The 11,559-nt window shown below is 36.9% G+C and overlaps 2 long non-coding RNA genes across 5 annotated transcripts; one reads left to right on the top strand and one right to left on the bottom strand.

Annotated features, from left to right (window-relative positions):
• Nucleotides 1-157: 157 nt before the first annotated feature.
• On the bottom strand, nt 158-10,811 carry LOC101742468 (uncharacterized). The gene is made up of 2 exons (XR_009975390.1): nt 10,001-10,811; nt 158-5,787 (listed from the first exon to the last, which is right to left on the bottom strand). It is a non-coding gene; the product is annotated as an uncharacterized LOC101742468 (long non-coding RNA).
• LOC134200453 (uncharacterized) lies at nt 5,759-9,689 on the top strand. Of its 4 annotated transcripts, XR_009975393.1 has the most exons (5): nt 5,759-5,876; nt 6,435-6,589; nt 8,602-8,750; nt 9,118-9,320; nt 9,519-9,689. It is a non-coding gene; the product is annotated as an uncharacterized LOC134200453 (long non-coding RNA). The 4 variants fall into 4 exon arrangements; XR_009975392.1 differs by lacking the exon at nt 9,118-9,320 and having other exon boundaries at nt 9,321-9,689; XR_009975391.1 differs by having other exon boundaries at nt 9,118-9,689.
• Nucleotides 10,812-11,559: the final 748 nt, after the last annotated feature.

Below are 11,559 nucleotides of genomic sequence, written 5' to 3'. Positions count from 1 at the left end.
ATGCGTGTAAATGTTCCGTTTATGATGTTTAAATAATATGTGGGTAGATTGTGAGTAGAGGTATATTTGACCACTGTAGAATATCTTTAAGAATCATTAAAAAAAAAATTTATGCGATTCCTAAATTAGCGGGTATATTAAATATTTAAATAAAACATTCTGTAACTCAAAATAGTGTATAATTAATCAAGGGAGATCTATAGATAAAATAAATCATAACTAAACTTACAATCACATTCAAGTACATTAACAGATCTATACTAACTATGTATATTGATTTGAAGTATTTTTAACATATAAAACGGTATAATATAACAATATGTACGCCGTTAAAAAAAATTTGCTCCTTACTCCTTTGGTATCATAAAAATAATACATTTTTTACAATCTGCTTCCCTTTAACAGTTATTCATTTAAAAGCCATTATATAATTACGACTTAACCGTTATACCAAATACGTTGGACCACTGAATGTGCTAAAACCATACTGAAGAACAATATTCCACTATTCGATACATAAGGCAACAATATTCACACGTCTAAATAAGTATAATAATCAAATAAAGAACAAAAATAATTAATGTATTATTTTTGGTACGATCAGCTGCAGAATTGCATGGATATCGAAGTTCTATAGTCCTATGAAAACAGATCTAAATTAAGCTAGATGACATTGATTTTATTCACTACATGCGACTTAGGTAACGCCCGGCTAAAATCTAATTGTTTTTTTCCGAACTACCATTTCAATCCAAGCAGTAAAATTGGTTAACTGCATCCAATTATTTCACTTCTAAATCATAAAATATCTACACAATGCTTACTATTATAATACTAGTTGAAAACAATCTTTAGTGATCTGTTTCGAAAAATAATAATGTTTGATTATGATGGTCGAGTGGCTTTTGAAAACAAGCTTTTTTAGGAGTGTTGAGTTTGAACCTTGCTATAAAATTGTTAATAACTAATGTTTGTACAGTTGGTCTTTAAAACAACTGTAAAGGGCGTCACACACGGCGAAGATACTATAATATTATGAAAATATATACTATTATAACCATGTGTGATAGTTCACACAAAATCTATAGCGAGCGATATTGTTTGTTAAGATAAAATATTATAGTGTCTACGCCATGTGTGACACCCTTAACTGATGAAATTACTCATTAACATTTTTTAAAGTAGCAAAATGCCATCTACATATATTTACTATAGATCACAGATGGCGTTATGGATTCATGCGATAATTTTCCTATGTTATCCATGCACTTTTGCTAATTTTGCTTTAGTCAGAGTCCACTCCCGGCGTATCGCGCATGCAGATTGCGGAGCGTAGGAATAAGCGGACGGCTGTCCTTAGAGCATTCGCACGAGTATAACGTAAATAATAAATAAACTTATCACTATGACCTTCAATACAATGCAATTTTGCGCAGAATACGCTACATTTGGCTTCAAATATAAGTACAATTTTGAAAGTTTTTCCTCATGTCACACCATGAATATTGTGTAGGTTCATAAATATATAACCACATAACAGTACCTACTACTGTAGGTATACTAAGTACTTTATTTATAGCAATAATTTTACCTAACTTACAATTAAAAAGGCATTTTATTACTATTTCGTTAGCTAAGCTGTAAGTGTTTTAGCACCATAAAATTGAACACGTATCTGTATTATTATGTTTTCAAAAAAGTAATAGACGACGACAAATTACCAAAGTACTTATTTTTTCTTATTCAATATAAATAACATTAATTGCAATTTATTGTGACAATATTATAATACGGGTTTAATAACTGAACACTATTAAAATTTGATCACAAAAATATAAACTGGAAGTAAAGTGCATGAGTAATGTTTAGAACTATTACTACTACTATTCATTACGGTATTTTGCAAGTCGTTCATACATACCATTAAAAATATTTTTACGGCTTAATCATGCGGTTATTTTATATAATAGGTCTTTACCTATGAAGTTTCCGTTTTACAATACTAGTCATTTGAAACGTAATTTATATACATACGGCTGGCAATAAATTCTGATTTAAAATTAAATTTGCATTAAAAATATGGAATTGTATGTTCAAATTCAACTAGTTGTTTATTAGTTATTATGGAATACGAGCATCGTCGTGGTAGCAATACCGCACAAACGATCGCAACATAAATAATGTGTACGGTGTGAACACTGCAACCTTCAGAAGCTTTCAACGTTGGCATCAAAACAATTTTAGTGAAATTGCGTCAAATTGGCAAGGCAAAATAAAAATAAAAGTGGGAATAGCACAAAATGAACGATCGCCAGCGCGACAATCACAGTAACAAAGCCATTTTGAACGGCATTGTCATTGAGGGCGAAAAATGTTTTCTTTTTGACAATCGCAAGCGGTCTTCATTTTTTTTCAGCATCTAGGGAATGCCCCAATCGGAAACTTATCCCTAAAAAGTCGTGGATCATGTTTGGTATAATTCATGACAGCTTCTTACCAAACGACACCAGCATTACTGGTGTACTGGTGTATAACAGAACGTGTACTGGGAGAAACTGGACACAATGATGGATCCGGCTAGCCATGGCTAATCGCTCATCCCCGCTACTCCTAAACGACAACGATTGACGTCATGCAGCACAACAGACAGTTTCTAAGCTACAAGTGCTAGGGTTGGAAGTTTTGCGTCACCAACCATCTCACGCCGAAAGACTTCTACTTTTTCCAAAGTTTGGATAGCTTCTTCTCAGGGAAAAAATGTAATACCCGAGACGCAGTACAAAATATATTTGAAGAGTTTGTCCAAGGGCATTCTCATCGACGAACAATTGGGATTCCGCGCAAATTAACGAAATTCCTCGGTCGCCGCCGACACAGTTAGCCTTATTCACCGACGGCAACCGTTTACTACACAAGTGCAAAATGAACAAGAACAAAATGTCTCTTCAGAACAAGGTGACACTTTACAAAACTTGCATAAGGCCTGTCATTACTTGCGCGAGTGTGGCGATCGCTCAAGTGGCCAAACACACACATAGACACCCTCCAATCTCTACAGTCTCGTTTTTGCAGGTTAGCCGTCGGAGCAACGTGGTTCGTGAGGAACGTCGACTTACACGACCTGAGCTTCGAATAGATCCGAAAACACAAAGTCAGCGTCGGAACGTTACGTCGATAAGGCTATGCGTCATGATAATAGCCTTATCGTTGCGGTCGCTGACTATTCCTCGAATTCTGATCATGCAGGAGCCAGTCGACGCTCTAGACACATCCTTACGGATCCATCAGATCCAATAGCCCTTGCACTAGACGCCTTCAGCTCTAACACTAGAAGCCTTCAGCTCTAACACTAGAAGCAGACTTAGGGACCCCGGTAACCGTACTAGTGCAACCGAACCCATGCATCAGCCCGCTGAGCTACACGGCGGATCAGTGAGTCACGATTCCGATCCGGTAGTAGATTCATTCGCGAAGCAGCTACCCATGAGTTAACAAGTCTCCTTTGGCGGCACTCGGGCAGCTGTTAGCAAATCCCACCCCTCCTGGCTGAGCCTTTGCTCGCCCACCTGTCCTGGTGAAATTGGAGCGGCCGCCGGGCCACCAGCAATCCTTTCATTCAGCAAAAAAAGTTGAAGAATCACAGGCACAGATACACCAATGCCATGGGTGCATATTTCGAGTAATAAAAAAAATCTATCGAAAAATCACTAATTTTCTGTATTCTAAATAGCAATTTCGCTAGAAACCTAATATTTTAGGAATCCAGGCGATTCGTAACCTCATTTGTAGTTTGTGACCATAAAAATCTCATGTTAAGTGCAACTAGCCGTAAAAATAATTTTAATAATTGTTACAGACTGCAATTCAGTTTCCAATGAAGTATGTAGTTAATTACAATTGTTAACTGTTATTACTTAATACAATTGAAAATCTGATATTTAGACTAATTGGAAAATAATAGTTTCAAACAAAGATTGGATTCATAAATACATGACGATGAAATACATAATACATGACGGAGAGACTGACGCCATCAGTGTACTTAGTGCGAGTTTTTTAACGTTCTCGATAGCGTAAAAGGTAACCCAATTTTGTATGCAGTTGGAACAGCGCCCCTAACAGCAAACATAGGCAAACGATCCCATTCCATACAAATATGAGCTAACTTTTACGCTATCGAGAACGTTAAAAAAATCGCACTAAGCACACAGAGGTCCGCTCCGTTCGAGTGCTTGATCCGGAATGTGTTGTGCAACAAAAGTAACTCGTATTTATAATAAAACGTGGTTTAGTTAAATTTAAGATAGTTTTTCCTGAATACCGTCTTACACAATTGTTGACATGCATTGGACTTAACAGTTATCCAACAATTTTAACATTGACGAAACGGTTAACTCCAACCATCTTAGTTATCTAAATAGCAGAGTTGCGCCGATATACATAATTTAATTTTTGACAAAATAAAATCATTCATTCAAAAAGTCATTAAATGCAATAGTTTTCATTATTACAAAACTAGTTTAACAAGTTGACTGCCACAGCACTTTCAAGGATTCCGGTCCCAGAAGCTAATTTAATTAATTTAATCATATTATATTATTAAAAACGTTAATTATAGTACATATTAATCAAGTACATATTTTGTTCATGTCTTAATAAATTTTCTGTTCATTTAGGCCAACCCTGATTTTTCTTCTCCTCCCAGAGTCCAACTATTTATATCTACACTATTATTCTATGACCTTTGTCATAGCTGTATAAAATTGATCTCTAAACGAGCAGCAAGGTAGCATAGTGAGCTGGTGACCTGGGCAGGTAAACAACCTATGAGTTATCTTGTAATTGGCAGTCACTATGTTATATATATAATTGAGTGACAACTATGATCTTATATAACACTGGGAGTGGTCCATGCTATCTTGACTTCTGATCGAAATATTACAGGCTGAATTGACATCATATTTGATGAATAAATCAATTTACCATTTTGATAATTTTTGATAGCAACATTTTAGCCATCAAATAAACAGGTTTTTTTAACATTTATATAACATTAAAATGCGGAAATGCTTTATATTATCTATTAATAACATTATTTAAGTCAACATTATGTCATAGCAATCTGCTTCAAAAATCTGTCATGTACAGATGTTAAATTAAAATCAATGTGCATCATACAGGCACAATAATATATAATATTATTTGTTATTTATATATTTCTACCTTTTCTCTGACAGCTAATAAATAAATAAAAACAAGTATATAATAGCTTTGTGGTATTCAGTTCCAAGCAAATGCTAGTTAGTATAATTTTTTTACAAGTTTAAAAGTATACATATCTTAAGGGTATTAAGTAAATGTAACCTTTTACATACAATATAATAACTAAGAAATTTATATTTTAGGCACATTCGAGAATACTTTACCAAAGTAACTAAGCATCTAATATTAATAAGTACAAAAGGAAGAGTTATGTTTTCCTTACAGAACTAATTCAGTATATCCCTTTTGATTTTCCTTTCATGGTTTACTATCTGAATCAGACTGATTACTTGTTTCCTGTTTGGGATTTTCGTCATTTTTACCTTCGATTCTCATTTTCTCATCACCTATAAGATACATAGCTTCATCATATGTTGGAGGTGGAGGCTCGGAGCTAGATGGCTGTGGTTTGCTTGTGGCAGCACCAGAAATCAGAGCATCATAAGAAGGGGGAAGAGTAACACTTGAAGCTGTTCGAGGCATATGTCCACTATATGCCTGTTCAGCCTGGACTGCAGCCATATCCTGTAAAAAAAAACATTGTTTACTAAGACAACATTTATCAAAAAACGAGACAATATAGCTAAGTTTTTCCACCTTGGCCTGGATAGAAGGTATAAAATCCAAACATTTTTTAGTGTCAAGATCAAAGTTTTGTATAGATAATTAAGAAATTTTAATTTTCACGGGTCATATGATTAACAAATACTGCCAATGAGTTTAATGTATTACTGAATTTTATGTTAACTACATTAAGTTTTTAATTCATCTTCATCATCATCAATACATGCAATTATTATTGTTATTGCATTTCTACAATTTCATAGGGAATTCATCGATCTGAAATGTGATTAAACAGTTTTTACAGTATAATCTAAATATTTTCATTGTTAAAAAAAAAGTTGACAGTTTTTACAGTAAATATTTTCATTGTTAAAAAAAAAGTTGAGATAAAAGTAATTTTTTACTTAATCAGAAAATGTATAATTTTTAATTAAAGTGGAAATTATAGGATTAAGCAAAGATAGTCTTCATGTGGTTAGTTTTTTTTCCTACCTAAGCTGATAGCCTTGAGAGGCTACGTCGGCGTAACCTAACAAGTAGGTGAGCTCACGGAGCTCAAACCTGACGACGTTGCTAACACTAACCCTAACAAGAGCAGTGCTTCGCAGAATCTACCACCGGATCGGAAACGCGACCCACTGAGAAGATCCGGCGAGAAACTCAGTGGGCTGAGTTTGTGGGTTAATTTACTCGCCGAGCCCTTCGTCGCAAGCGACGGGTTTGACGAGAACGATGACCGCTGCTTGAGGTATCTAAAAACACCGTAAGTGGATCGGGAGGATCCTAAATGACGTGATTGTTAGTAACAAACTTTCTAGGCACAGATTTGCAGCATGTGGTTCACATTGTGTTGCAATATTTGCAATTATAGCCAGTTTTCACTGCAATCCGCGATCTGATATTAACTCGATGTGATCTTAACAAATAGTAATATATTACACAAAATATGTTCATCAACCATATTTCAGTGTACAAGTAGATGAGTCAAATGTTTCAAAATGTTTAAAAGTTTTAGGAATGATCCAGAAGCGAGAATATTGGGTACCGTACAAATTGAAGCCGAGAGACGTCGAACGGCTTTTTCTCATGTGTGAACTACTGCTTCAATGGTAGAAAAGAAAAGGTTTTTTCACCGCATTGTGATTGGCGATAAATAGTGAATACACTACGATAATCCCAAGCGTATAAAATGTTGGGGTAAGCCCGGGATTATGGCCGGCCATGCATCAACATCGTCTGAAAAACCATATATTAATGGTTTGAAGCTTCTTCTCTGTATTTGGTGGGATCAGCAGGGTGTCATTTATGAGAAGCTGTTCAAACCGAATGAGACTATCACGGGGGATGCCTATTAACTTCAATTGATGCATTTAAGCCGAGCCTTAAAGGAAAAACAACCACTATATGAGCAGAGACACGTCAAAGTGATTTTGCTACATGACAACGCTCGGCCTCGTGTTGTAAAATCAGTGAAAATCGACCTGGAAATGCTTCAATGGAAAGTTTTACATAACCCGCCATATTCACATTTTTTTTTTTTTTCGGGCCGAGAGCCTAACGTCTTACGAGGTCCCCGCGCCTAGGGGGCGTGCGGGGTATGTGGGATTCAACGATCTGCAAGGTGTTGGAAGCAGACCGCGGGCCCAAGGAATTTTAGGGCCCACCCACTAAACGACTCCCCTGCAGTCTTACGTCCGATCTCCGTTCGGGGTCAAAACCCGGTCAGAGTAGAGGGGTTCCCGCGGTCAACACTACAACCAAACACGCGGCGCCACTCCGAATCCGACCGACGGGTCGTCGAGGCGATAGTCGACGACAAACGACGTCGGTCACCGCGGTACGGCGGCCCTACCAGGCCGCTCGGGTGATGCCGCTGGTGTTCCGGGATACCCCGCTGGGCCAAAACCAGCCTGCCAGGTCCGAACGCGATACACCGCCGACCGGGTTGCTCTTCCATAGTATATTCGGCAACGACAGGGACGACGAAAATGCGGACCGCATCGCAGTCCGCAGCCGCCGACGCGTCGTCCCGTCCTCCTGGTGCCAGCGCGCTAGAGCGACGGTAGCGTGCGGCGCAGTCTCAACCCCCTTAGGTCGCCCCGTGACCATCACCGGGAGGAGACTGCCTCCTCATAGGGGCCGGAGCTGGACAAAGGCCCTCCTCCGACCCCCGGCTCGGCGGTGGCGGCACGACGCCGAGAGGGAAGAACTCTCCCTATCCCGTTCCGCCGCCTCCTTCTGCGAGATGGTGGACTCGCACAAATCGAGCATCGCCTGCCAGGACTCGTCGCTGCCCAGCATCGTAGCCACGACGGTCGGAAGCGACAAGTCCGGTCCTATTTTTGCAACGAGGACGCGGCGCTGCTCCGCGAAAGCGGGGCAGTACGCGAGCGTGTGCTCCGCCGTGTCCTCGTTGCAGCCACTGCAGTGGTGGCACTTCGGCGTCGGCTCCCTCCGGGCGACGAGGTGCAGGTAGCGACTGAAACAGCCGTGTCCCGTGAGCACCTACGTCGCTCGGAAGGTGAGACGTCCTCGGTCGCGATTCACCCAGTCCGAGAGGACCGGGCGGATCGCCTCGACGGTCCGTCGCACGTAGGCGGGGCCGCCAGGCGGCGAGGCCATATTCACCTGACATAACCCCTTCTGATATTTACCTATACTGTTTGATGGCACATGCTGACATGCTGCACTAGCTGACCAGCACTTTCATTTGTATGAAGAAGCTAAAAAATGGACCGATTTTTGGATATTCTCAAAAGACACATCGTTTTTCAGACACGGAATTCATATACTGCCAGAAAGATGGGAGAAAGTAGTCACTAGCGATGGTCAATACTGTGAATAAAATGTTTTTGTTCCTTTAATTGAAATAAAGCTTTTATTTTCAAAACGAAACAGCGAGAACTTAATAGCCTAATAAAGTGGTTCGTATTATAAAAGAAAAAAGAAGTACATAACTCTATTTAGTTAATTTTCGGTCTTTTTTTATTTTATTTTTATTGCCCTTGTAGGCAGACGAGCATACGGCCCACCTGATGGTGAGTGGTTACAGTCGCCCATGGACTTCAGCAATGCCAGGTCTGTTGGGACAATATGAAAACATTTTTCATATAGGATTCTTGAACCTTTTGACTTTCTTACTGAAGTTACTTTGTTTAAATAAAAAAATATATTTAATGAAATTCTGACATTCATATTATGTTTAAAATACATCTGAATGATAATAGAATGCAACATCGTATGTAAAAAAAGTTTGAAAAATTTGTATTGTTATTGTATTATTTATTCCAGATGCTGATAGACAAGTTTATGGTTCCACCTTTATGAATGCATCTATTACTGAATTGGTCACACAATTCTTCCTAAGCATACTCTATAAAAAAAATGTCTAGCAGTCTATTTGAGCAATTGACAATTACATCCTTGTCTCGTTTAGTAAACTCTTATATGCAGTAAACATAATTCAAATTATTTAAAGCTGTTGAAATTTTCAGGTGAAAAGTGACAAATTGTGTGTTTATAATAATGACGTGGTTTGCACACTGAATGAACTTACTCTTTCATATTATTTTGGAACTGTGACTGCTGTAGCGAATTATTTAAGAAAGTAGTCGGTTCTCAGTCGTCTGCCAAGTAGTGATAATGTCTTCTTATTTTTATGATTTTTTATCTCAGTCTTACTACTTTTTCAGAAGGGTATTTATAAGAACAATCCATGCAGGAAGAGATACAAGGCGATTCAGTAAAATTATTAACAGTTCAGTAAAAAGCATAGTAAAATTATTAATTCAATGAGCACAAACACTACTCACCTAAGTAATTGTAATTTAATCCTTCAAACTCAAAATAATATTTAAGAAAGATTGTTTTTTTTTTCTTTTTAGCTATATTTATGGCCATAATTTGGTATCTGCATGTAACATGCCTAATGTTCATTATAAAGAAAACTTCACCACATAAAATATTCTACTTCCGATAAAATTTGTAGAACTGTAATTGTACAAATATGTGCACATTTCTCATTTTTATGTAAATGAGAATGTCCTGCTATTATCATTAATGTTTTTAGAAGCATACTAGAGGCTTTCGCTAATGTATGAGTTCCAAAGCTTAAAGGTTTCTTAAGGAATTTTTTTAATGATTACAGAGTATCGTGATTACAGACATGACTCACCCGTATAATAGCTCTCTGATGTAAAAGCATTTGAATAACACTTTTTCTTCGTAAATACAACATACTTTTAACAGCAACCATCATTCCCGAACATATAAAAATCGGACCTACAAGCCACATGTGTCCCAAATTGTTGAGAATGTATCCATCACCGTCACCCAAAGCTAATACAGTTATTACTGTACCCACGGAAAACAAAACCATGGAAAGTACGAAATAGGAATAGCTAGTGCAATCACATCTTCCAAATCTCTGGTCTTCGTCGAAATCATAATCACGATGTCGAAGTCGATGTAAACGTTGTCGTATAAACGGGCTATCAAATACGGTAGCCATCTTCTCAATTGAACCGAAAACAATAATGTTTGATATTAAAAGTTCATTATTTTTAATTAATTTCACTTTCACTGCACCTAATTACCATGTAACACCGTAGGTAATATACAATTGTTACAAGCGTAAACGTACAACAATCACATTCGTTATCAAATAAGTTTGATTGTTGCTAATTTGCGGATTGACTATTTCGATTGGGCATGTTAATCGATGATTTCAAAACATAATATCGATAATTAAAAAAATCGCTAACATTCGATCATTCTTGTGTGCAATCTGTTTTCATTTAGAAAATATTGTCTATTACACATTGATTAAGTTTATCATGACGTCATGACTCAACAATGGCTCACTGAATTTGGCCCCTCTTTTTTTGATTTTCGATTATTTTTTTTTAATTGTCTGTTCGTCGTTTGTCCGTAGCATGTTTGTAGCGATAAAAATAAAGATATCTAGTAAAGGGAGCCAACTTAAGGGTGATCATTTGTTTAATTAATTATAAATAAACAAAAGACGAACCAACTATTTTTACATTCGAACATTAACGAACAAACAACGAAAAAATAATTAAAAATAAAAAAATCTGTTAATCCAAAAAAGGGGGGCCAAATTCAGTGAGCCAATACAGATTATACTTTAATATAAAATAGTAAATCCCATGGAGTTAATAAGCACCCACAACTAATACTACTACTACTTAAAATACTAACTTTAAGGTTTTTTTTAAGAGATTTTATGACCTGGTAACTGAGACCTTTAAGTCATGTTTTATTTTAATTTATATTATTCATATTTTTATGACAAATGATATTATGGAGTGAAATGAAATGAAGATGATTAATTTGAGATACTAATCAACTGGGATGAAATTAAATGAAATGAGATGATATGGGATAAATATAATCTCAGTAAAATGGTGGTCATTTAGTAAAATTTTTTCAGTGGACTTTTTGGAGGGTCCCGAGAAGTTACGTCCAGCGGCTTTGTTTCATTTTCCCACATTTGTGCATTTTCACAGATATTAAACAGCTAATAAACCACAATTATTACACATTTAAACCCGAAGAAACACTAAATAGACAACTTAAAACAAATCACACAACTTCACTCCTCGCGTTCCCGCCAAAAAGTTAACTTTAAGGTAAATCTATATTACGCATAGAGTTAGTTGTAGGTACCGTACTTATTCCATGATATTACTTAAGTAGGTAAATGTAGAGGTA

This window comes from Bombyx mori, chromosome 17 (assembly GCF_030269925.1).
Source record: "Bombyx mori chromosome 17, ASM3026992v2".
Taxonomy (NCBI): domain Eukaryota; kingdom Metazoa; phylum Arthropoda; class Insecta; order Lepidoptera; family Bombycidae; genus Bombyx; species Bombyx mori.
Note: the sequence above shows the minus strand (reverse complement) of the source record. Positions and strands in the feature narration are given on the sequence as shown.